General features: G+C 45.0%; 1 long non-coding RNA gene across 1 annotated transcript; it reads right to left on the reverse strand.

Annotated features, from left to right (window-relative positions):
• Positions 1-498: 498 nt before the first annotated feature.
• On the reverse strand, positions 499-7,649 carry LOC133767714 (uncharacterized). Its single transcript, XR_009866908.1, has 4 exons — positions 7,564-7,649; positions 7,027-7,065; positions 3,633-3,674; positions 499-578 (listed from the first exon to the last, which is right to left on the reverse strand). It is a non-coding gene; the product is annotated as an uncharacterized LOC133767714 (long non-coding RNA).
• Between the last annotated feature and the right edge of the window lie 1,470 nt (positions 7,650-9,119).

Consider the following 9,119-nt stretch of genomic DNA (forward strand, 5'->3'; position numbering starts at 1 on the left):
CCTGGCCCATCGATCCCTCTGTCCCTAGGAAGAAGCTCGCTTCTTGTAGTGTGGTTCTGGAGGGGGGAGTTAAGAAAATGTTCATCCTGGCTTTGACAGGACTGGTTAACGTGGATCCAGGGTTCAGGCACCTCTCACCTGGGGCCCAGAAGTCTCATGAAGGGATTGGGCCATTTCCTGCTGCTGACTGCCTTGTCCATGGGCAGGAAGGGCCACCGGCTTCCTATTTGGCCATCCTGTGGATGACCTTTCTGCCTGGAAATGATTTTACCAAGAAAACCCTTGGATTCTGGTTGTCTCCTGTTTTTCTTCTATTGCAAGCTGGGCAGTTTGGGAAGGAGTCACACACTCTAAGTTTGACATTGATAGTGAGTCTCCTTTATTTGAATACAGACAAACTTGTTGGTAACCAAAAGATTTGGAAGTCAGTGGTCAATCAAATGAGAAGAAATGCAGGTTCCTGCTACACGAGAGGCTCCAAGGAAGAAAGGTCTTCTATGAAGGTGACAGAAGCTCCAGACCATTCTTCAGATTTTTTGTTAAATACAGCCATAGTGCAGGTATCCGGAAATAAACCACTGTAACACAAAGAGGAAATAAGCCATTGACAGCGCTGCGCTGAAGGCGACAGAACAGAGCTGTTGGTTCCACTTCCAGGACAACGGCAGTGCCTCTGCCACACAGGTCACAGCAGTCAGAGTTCCCGGGACCCAGAACCTCCGGGAACACCAACAGCCCTGCAAGAGGACGTGACCCAAGCAACCCAGAAGGCAAACCTAAGAGGAGCTGAAACTGTGCCATGAAAAGGATTCCTACATTTCCTGTCTCCCTAAAACATGCAACAAGCTTTCCTGTGAAGGGGAAAAAAAATCGTTTTTCAGGCACAGGAAATTAAGATGCAGTTTCTTGATCTTGTGCCCACACAAGGAAACCCTACAGCTCAATAATGACTGAGCCTCCCCAGGACTTCGATCACTTTCATACAAATCGGCACCTCCCATGCTCTGCCTGCACACAAATGGCTACTCACTCTCTCTGTACATGCAGGTCCTCCTCTCGGAATTTCTTACTTCAAAAACTTGGCATAAGAATGAAACCATACGTTATACATGAAATATTACCTCAGAAATTCTTAAGGATTTCAAAGAGCTTGTGGGAACATCACATTAATAGATGTTTATTTTGGTGCAAAAGACATTAAAATTTGTGCACAGATTTTTCAAAATATGCATTTCCAGGAACTTTCTGAAGAGTCCTCTTTTTTATGGACTCAAAATGTTTTGCACTAAAATAAGCTTATTTTTAATTCCATTTTCTGGGAACCTGTTAAAGTGCCCTCCCAGTAAATAATTGCTGGAGTTTAATCGGTATGGATGTAGACAGGGAAATAGAGCAGATAAGTAATGAGTAAACCTGGAAGGCAAGCCTGAATCTTGACTTTCAAGGACATTAAGTATTCTCCAAATGCGCTGAATAACCCATAAAGTAGCTGATCCATAATTTCCCCACTAAAACTCCACCAAAAAAAAGTTGTTTTACAATTTTTAGGATATTTTGCAAACAAACAAAGAATGCCATTCGCTGATCTTACCGTCCCCAACAAGATGCATGAACAAATATGTTTCCTTTGGTCTTTGCAGAGCAACTCCTACTAAGAATGAAGCAGCACAGCCTGTGGGCTGCAGTGAGACACAAGCCAAGGTGGAGCCCAGAAGGGCATCCCTGCTCATCCCTCTACTGCCCCCTGCTGGCTATGGAAACGAAGTGAGAGAGCATGCAGAACACAGGGTGTTTCTCCTGTCCACACTAGCCCAGACAGCCAGGGTCCACCCTGACGCAGGAACCAGCAACACCCTGGAGCCACATCCAGAAACCTATTAGGCCTACAGGAGAGGTCAGCACTGTGGCACAGAAGGTTAAGCCTCTACCTGCAGGGCCAGCATCCCATATGGGCACCAGTTCAAGTCCCAGCAGCTGCTTGCTGCTCTAATTTCAATCCACCTCCCTGCTAATGCACCTTTGAAGGAGCAGAGGATGGTCAAGTGCTGGAAAACCTGTTACCCACGTGGGTCCTTGATTGTGACACCCATGAGAAGGAAATGAAGAAAACTGATGCAATCATGGCAAGACAGGAACAAGCAGAACTCCCCCATCTTTCACTCCATGTTCAGGGAGATGACGACAGGTAGTAACAACAATTGTGAAGTCCTACAATTTGCACCTGAGCTTCTAACAATGATGATGGCATGGCCTTGCTGTTAATAAGGTGGTCCAGTGGGCCAGCAGGGTGGAGGAGTTGGTGAAGCTATCCCCTGAATTGGTGGCAGCACATATGAACAGCGGTTCAAGTCCCAGCTGCTCCAGTAACAATCCAGCTCCCTATTAATGTGTATTGACAAGTAGTGGAAGATGGTCAAGTACTAGGATCCCTGCCACCCACATGGGAGACCCAGATAGAGTTCCAGGCTCCTGGCTTCAACCCAGTCCAAACTAACCTGTTGCATTCCTGCTGGAGTGAACCATTGGATGGAAGAGTTCTCTCTCTCTCTCTCTCTCTCTCTCTCGCTCACTCTTCCCCTGCAATTCTGCCTTTCAGATAAATATATAAATAAATAAATCTTTTTAAAATAAAAAAGATGGGCCTTTACTAGGTAACTGCACAGCCTACACAGGGCGGACATCATGAAGATGAGAGTCCACCTGCCAGGTGATGAGAACGGGCCTCATGTCTTTCTCTAGAAGCTTCAACCCCTGAGGCGAGCAGGGACAAGGACAGGTGAGTATAAAACCCATAATCACACAAATTGCCCATTTTAGTAAAGGAAGAAAGCATAACTCAGGGGAAACTCGTGATGCAGGAAGGGAAACTCGGAATTCACAGTGTCCTTGGCCAACCACCATGGCTGCCAGAGACAACTGTCACCCAGGTGTGGCCAGGAAAGGAAAAGCAGCCTGAGTTGAAGGGGTAGTGCACTGCGAGAACCCCCACAGTAGAAGCTTTGTCACCCATGGTCCCCGGGTCACCGCCCAACATAGCCCCCTTCTGTGTGTTCTGATGCCTTGCCATTGCTCTTCCTCCATTTGGTCACCATGGGCATCACAGCCTGTCCTGCACTCTGGACGTAGGTACTTTCCCTTCTCAACATAGCAATTTGGTCGGGCTTTCAAAAGAAGCTAAGCTGAAAGGATGTCCATGTATTTCGCCAAAATCTCTGGCTGCAAAATCAGGCAGCTTTTTCACAGCCCTCCTTCCGATAGCATGAGTGATTAACCCGTTCTTCCTGTAACTCCATTTCCGAGACTTGGTGTCCTGTAATAGGTAGGGTACAAATACTTGATTCATCGATGATTATTCTCTTTCTAGAAGTAAGAACGTGGCCTCCCAGGAATCTCCCTAGATCTCATGATGCCATGGAATTTTCTCTCCCAAGAATGAAATATCTCAAGCACTGAGCCCATAAGTCTGCAGAGGACAGGATGAGACCGATGAGCCATCCTAAACCCTCACTCTCTAGTGACCCCACTCACACTCAAAATGCCGCTGCTTATTTCTCTTAACAAACCGTTCTAGAGGAATACGGAGTCAGCAGGTGTTCTTTATTGGGGCAAAGGAAGTGGAGGTTTAGACTTACCTTCATAAATGTAGCTCACAGAGGAGACGGAGCTCTCTTGCTCTAAATGGAAAAGAACAAGAGTGAGAGGTGAAGAGAAGGCCAGCTTACGGGCACAAGGAAGGGGAATTGGAATTCTCACTAGGACTCTCACAATTAAGAGGAAGCAGAATTACACATAATAGATGCCACCCAAAAAAAATATATACCGCATAAGATATATATGATAGCGTTTCTGAAAATAATGCTAATGACATTCTTCAACAGAATCTTGCTGACACGAGAAACTGGCTGGTTTCCTTGGAGTACACCAACTGAAGGGAAGGTTTGAATTCAAGGGCTCCATTGGATTAGGAAAATCTCCAAATTTTGGGTCAACTATCTTATGAGTTGTTAGACAAAAAAAAAAAAAAAAAGACTGAGCCAGAGCTAATGGGACTGACTACAAAAGCTCTGTGTTTCCCAAAGACAAATCTGCTAGGAGAGAAATATATGTAATGCTCCTCTGAGGTGTAATCTAGGAAACATCTTTATTACGAGCAGACAGCGGCATGGTAGACAGAGCAAGAAGGGCCAGGAGAACCAGGAGTTTCATAGTGGGGAGCACAGGGAGGGAGGAACTATGACAAAAAAGCAGAGCTCCAGTGCCCGCAAGGAGGTGAGGCACTGTCTCACAGGAGGAATTTCAGCTGCTACCAAGGCAGAATGCACCAATCAAAAGGCGCCAGGTTGCAGTCAGGGTCGGAGATGCCAGAAACCACAGGAGTCCAAGGCAAACAGTGAGGAGACACAGGTTCAGTCAAGCTTGGAGATGCCAGAAACCACAGAGCTGACCAAGGCAAGCATTGAGGATGTGCAGCTCAGCCCCAGGTCATTTGGGAAGGTTGTGCATCACAAAGTCTAGGGCAGACAAGGAAGGAGACTGAGTGCCTATGGATACCACCCTTCAGGAGTCTTGAAGACCACATCAGAGTCTCGTTAATGTGGGGACTAACAACTCTCAGAAAGGAAAACTTCTCCCATCACTGAGTCCATAAAGAGGAGCGACATCAGGAGCGCTGCAGTAGGAGGCTGAAAACACGGAATGTGGCCCTCTCTCTCCCAACACCCGGCATTTCCTAACCATTCACTCAGCGGATTCCCCAAGGTCTAAACCATTTTCTCAAATCCCACTGACAATCTTTTCTACCTTGCTTCATTGTTCTCAGAGCTTTGCCATTCCTACCTGACAGGTTTATAACCAGACTGGAATTACACCAAACATACTTTTTCTTCCTCTCCTTATTCTTGCTAAAAGTAGCTTACCCAGGACAACTTGATTTTTGGTTTGGGGAAGGTGTTTGTCTCAGCTGTTAAGATGCTACTTTGGGTATGCCATTCTATGTGGGGTTCCTGGTTCAACTCCCAACTCTGCTTCCTTTCTATCTTTCCACTAACACACACCCTGGGAGGCAGCAGGTCATGGTTTAATTATTCAGCTCTCTGTCACCCCGGGATTGGGTTTTAGGTGCCTGGCTTCGACCTGGCCTGGCCCTGGCTGTTGTGAGCAATTGAGAGTGAACCAACGGATTGAAGTTCAATTACTCGCTTTCAAACCTCCTCCCCCGAATTTGCTTTTCAACTGAAGTGAAAATAAGCTTAAAAAATTCTTTTTTAAAGACTTGAATTATGAGTCTCAAATAAATCCTACCAAGTACACCAACCTGAACTCCCACACCTTTCAAACCAGTTTGCTCAATTTCCCTAACTCAGAAATATTACTATTGTTGTGTTTTATTGATATTTTAGTGAAAATAGATAATCAAGATATACACAAAAAGGAGAAAGTGTGCTAGACTTCTATAAAGTAAGCAAGGTCTTTCACAGGGTAATGGGTGATGCTTGAATGATCTTAGCCATCTCCCCTAAGGAGGAAGACTGTTGAACATAGGAAGTGTCTGCATTTCATACTCTAGAGTTGTGCACTGGTTGCACAGCTATTTCCAGAAATCCATGATCATAAAACTATAGATCCTGTGCTTATGTAATATAAGCATTCCAATGATATTTAGCCAATGTCATTATGTAAAGAAAGATTGTCACAAGAATAAATAACAGTCTATTTACATGGCTATAAAGGTGTCAAATGTTTTCATTGGATTGCTTGCTATAGTATATTTTCTGCTCACTTATCTCCGGGAAGAAAGTTATTAGCCACGTTATTTTGCTTAATTGATTGACCAATTAATCAGACAGTAATAAAAACACAATGTCCACCAGGAACAAAATAGCTAAGACCAGGTACTTAGTATCTTCTACACTTTTCCCGTATGCGTGCACTTTCTCCCTGCAATTTTGCCTTTCAAATAATTATATAAATAAATAAATCTTTTTAAAATAAAAAAAAAGATGGCCCATTACCAGGTTACTCAACAGCATACACAGGATGGAGAAAATAAAGATAAGAGCCCACCTGCCAGGTGATGAGAAGGGGCCTGATACTTTTCTCTAGAAGCTTCAACCCCTCAGGCGATCAGGGTCAAGGACAGCTGGGTATAAAAACTTTAATCTCACCAATTGCCCATTTTTGAAAAGGAAGAAAGGGACACCCCCATCTCTGGCTCAGCACAACTCAGGGGAAACTTGTGATGCAGGAAGGGAAGCTCAGAATTCACTGTGTCTTTGGCCAACCACCATGGCTGCCAGAGACAACTGTCACCCAGGGGAGGCCAGAAAAGGAACGGCAGCCCGAGTTGAAGGGGTGAGTGCACTGCGAGAACCCCCACAATAGAAGCTTTGTCACCCATGGTCCCCTGGTTCCCACCCACCATCGCCCCCTGCTGTGTGTTCCCATGCCTTGCCACTGCTCTTCCTCCCTTTGGTCACCCATGGGCATCACTAGCAGTCCTGCATTATGAGAGCAGGTGCTTTCCCTTCTCAACATAGCGATTTAGTCAGGTTTTCAAAGATGGTAAGCAGAAAGGCTGTCCACGTATTTCTCCAAAACCCTCGGGCTGCAAATTCAGGCAGCTTCTTCACAGCCCTCCTTCCGATAGCATGAGTGATTAACCTGCCCTTCCTGTAACTCAATTTCTGAGACCTGGTGTCCTGTAATAGGTAGTGTATAAATACATGGGTTATCGATGATTAATCACTTCTTAGAAGTAAGAACATGGCTTCCCTGGAATCTCCCTAGATCTTCATGATGTCATGGAATTTTCTCTCAGAAGAATGAAATATTTCAAGCATTGAGCCCATAAGTCATGAGGATGACAGGATGAGGCAGAGGGAGCCATCCTTTATCCCTCACTCTGCTAGTGACCCCACTCACACTCAAAAAGCCACTGGTTATTTGTCTTAGCAAACCGCTCTAGAGGAATGCAGAGTCCACAAGTGCTCCTTAGCGGGAGTGGGGAGAGTGCAGGTTGAGACTCACCTTTAACGACGTTCTCACTAGGGGCGGAGCTCTCTTCCTCTAAATGGAAAAGAACAAGAGTGGGAGGTGAAGAGAAGGCCAGCTTACTAGCAGAAGGAAGGGGCATCTGAAGTCTTACTAGGACTCTCACAATTAAGAGGAAGCAGAATTACACATAATAGATACCACTGCCCAGCAAAAAACAAAACAAAAAAAAAAAAACATAAGATATATCTGGTAACATTTCTGACAACAATGCCAATGACATTCTTCAACAGAATCTTGCTGACACGAGAAACTGGCTGGTTTCCTTGGAGTACACCAACTGACGGGAAGGTTTGAATTCAAGGGCTCCATTGATTTAGAAAAATCTCCAAAATTGAGTCAACTATCTTATGAGTTGTTAGACAAAAAAAAAAAAAAAAAAAAAAAAAACACACTGAGCCAGAGCTAATGGGACTGACTACAAAAGCTCTGTGTTTCCCAAAACAAATCTGCTAGGAGAGAAATCTATGTGATGTGCTTCCGAGGTTTAATCCAGGAAACATCTTTACTTACGAGCAGACAGCGGCATGGTAGACAGAGCAAGAAAGGCCAGGAGAACCAGGAGTTTCATAGTGGGGAGCGCAGGGAGGGAGGAACTATGGCAAAGGAAAGCAGAGCTCCAGTGCCCACAAGGAGGTGAGGCACTGTCTCACAGGACGAATTTCAGCTGCTGTCGAGGCAGAGCGCACCAATCAAAAGGTGCCAGGTTGCAATCAGGCTTGGAGATGCCAGAAACCACAGGAGTCCAAGGCAAACAGTGAGGAGCCACGGGTTCAGTCAAGCGTGGAGATGCCAGAAACCACAGAGCTGACCAAGGCAAGCATTTAGGATGCTCATCTCAGCCCCAGGTCATTCGGGAAGGTCGTGCATCACACAGTCTAGGGCAGACAAGGAAGGAGACTGAGTGCCTGTGGATACCACGCTCCAGGAGTCTTGGAGACCACATTACAATCCCGCCTAACGTGGGGGCTGACAACTCTCAGAAAGGAAAACTTCTCCCATCACTGAGTCCATAAAGAGGAGCGACATCAGGAGCGCTGCAGTAGGAGGCTGAAAACACGGAATGTGGCCCTCTCTCTCCCAACACCCGGCATTTCCTAACCATTCACTCAGCGGATTCCCCAAGGTCTAAACCATTTTCTCAAATCCCACTGATAATCTTTTCTACCTTGCTTCATTGTTCTCAGAGCTTTGCCATTCCTACCTGACAGGTTTATAACCAGACTGGAATTATACCCGAACATGCTTTTTCTTCCTCTCCTTTTTCTTGCTAAAAGTAGCTTACCCAGGACAACTTGATTTTTGGTTTGGGGAAGGTGTTTGTCTCAGCTGTTAAGATGCTACTTTGGCATGCCATTCTATGTGGGGTTCCTGGTTCAACTCCCAAGTCTGCTTCCTTTCTATCTTTCCACTAACACATTCCCTGGGAGGCAGCAGGTGATAGCTCAATTATTCAGTTCCCTGCCACCCCTGGGTTGGGTTCTTGGTTCTTAGATTTGACCTGGCCTGGCCCTGGCTGTTGTGAGCAATTGAGAGTGAACCAACAGATTGAAAATCAATTGATTGCTCTCTCGCTCTCTCCCTCCCCCCGACTTGCTTTTCAACTGATGTGAAAATAAGCTTAAAAGAATTTTTTTAAAGACCTGAATTATGAGTCTCAAATAAATCCTGCCACGTACACCAACCTAAATTCCCACAGGTTTCAAGCCAGTTTGCTCAGTTGTCCAAACTTAGAGGTCTTACCTATTATTGAGTTTTATTGATATTTTACTTGAAATAGACAATCGAGATATCCACACAGGAGAAAGTATCTTAGACATCTATAAAGTAAGCATGGTCTTTCATAGATAATGGGTAGTTGCTTGAATGCTCTTAAGCATTTCCCCTAAGGAGGAAGATGTTGAACATATGAAGTGTCTGCATTTCATACTCTAGAGTTGTGCACTGGTTGCATAGTTATTTCCAGAAATCCATGATCATAAAACTATAGATCCTGTGCTTATGTAACATAAGCAATCCTTTGATAGTTAGACAAGGTCATTACATAAAGAAAGATATCCAAAAGAATA

The sequence above is a fragment of the Lepus europaeus genome, chromosome 10 (assembly GCF_033115175.1).
Source record: "Lepus europaeus isolate LE1 chromosome 10, mLepTim1.pri, whole genome shotgun sequence".
Lineage (NCBI taxonomy): Eukaryota > Metazoa > Chordata > Mammalia > Lagomorpha > Leporidae > Lepus > Lepus europaeus.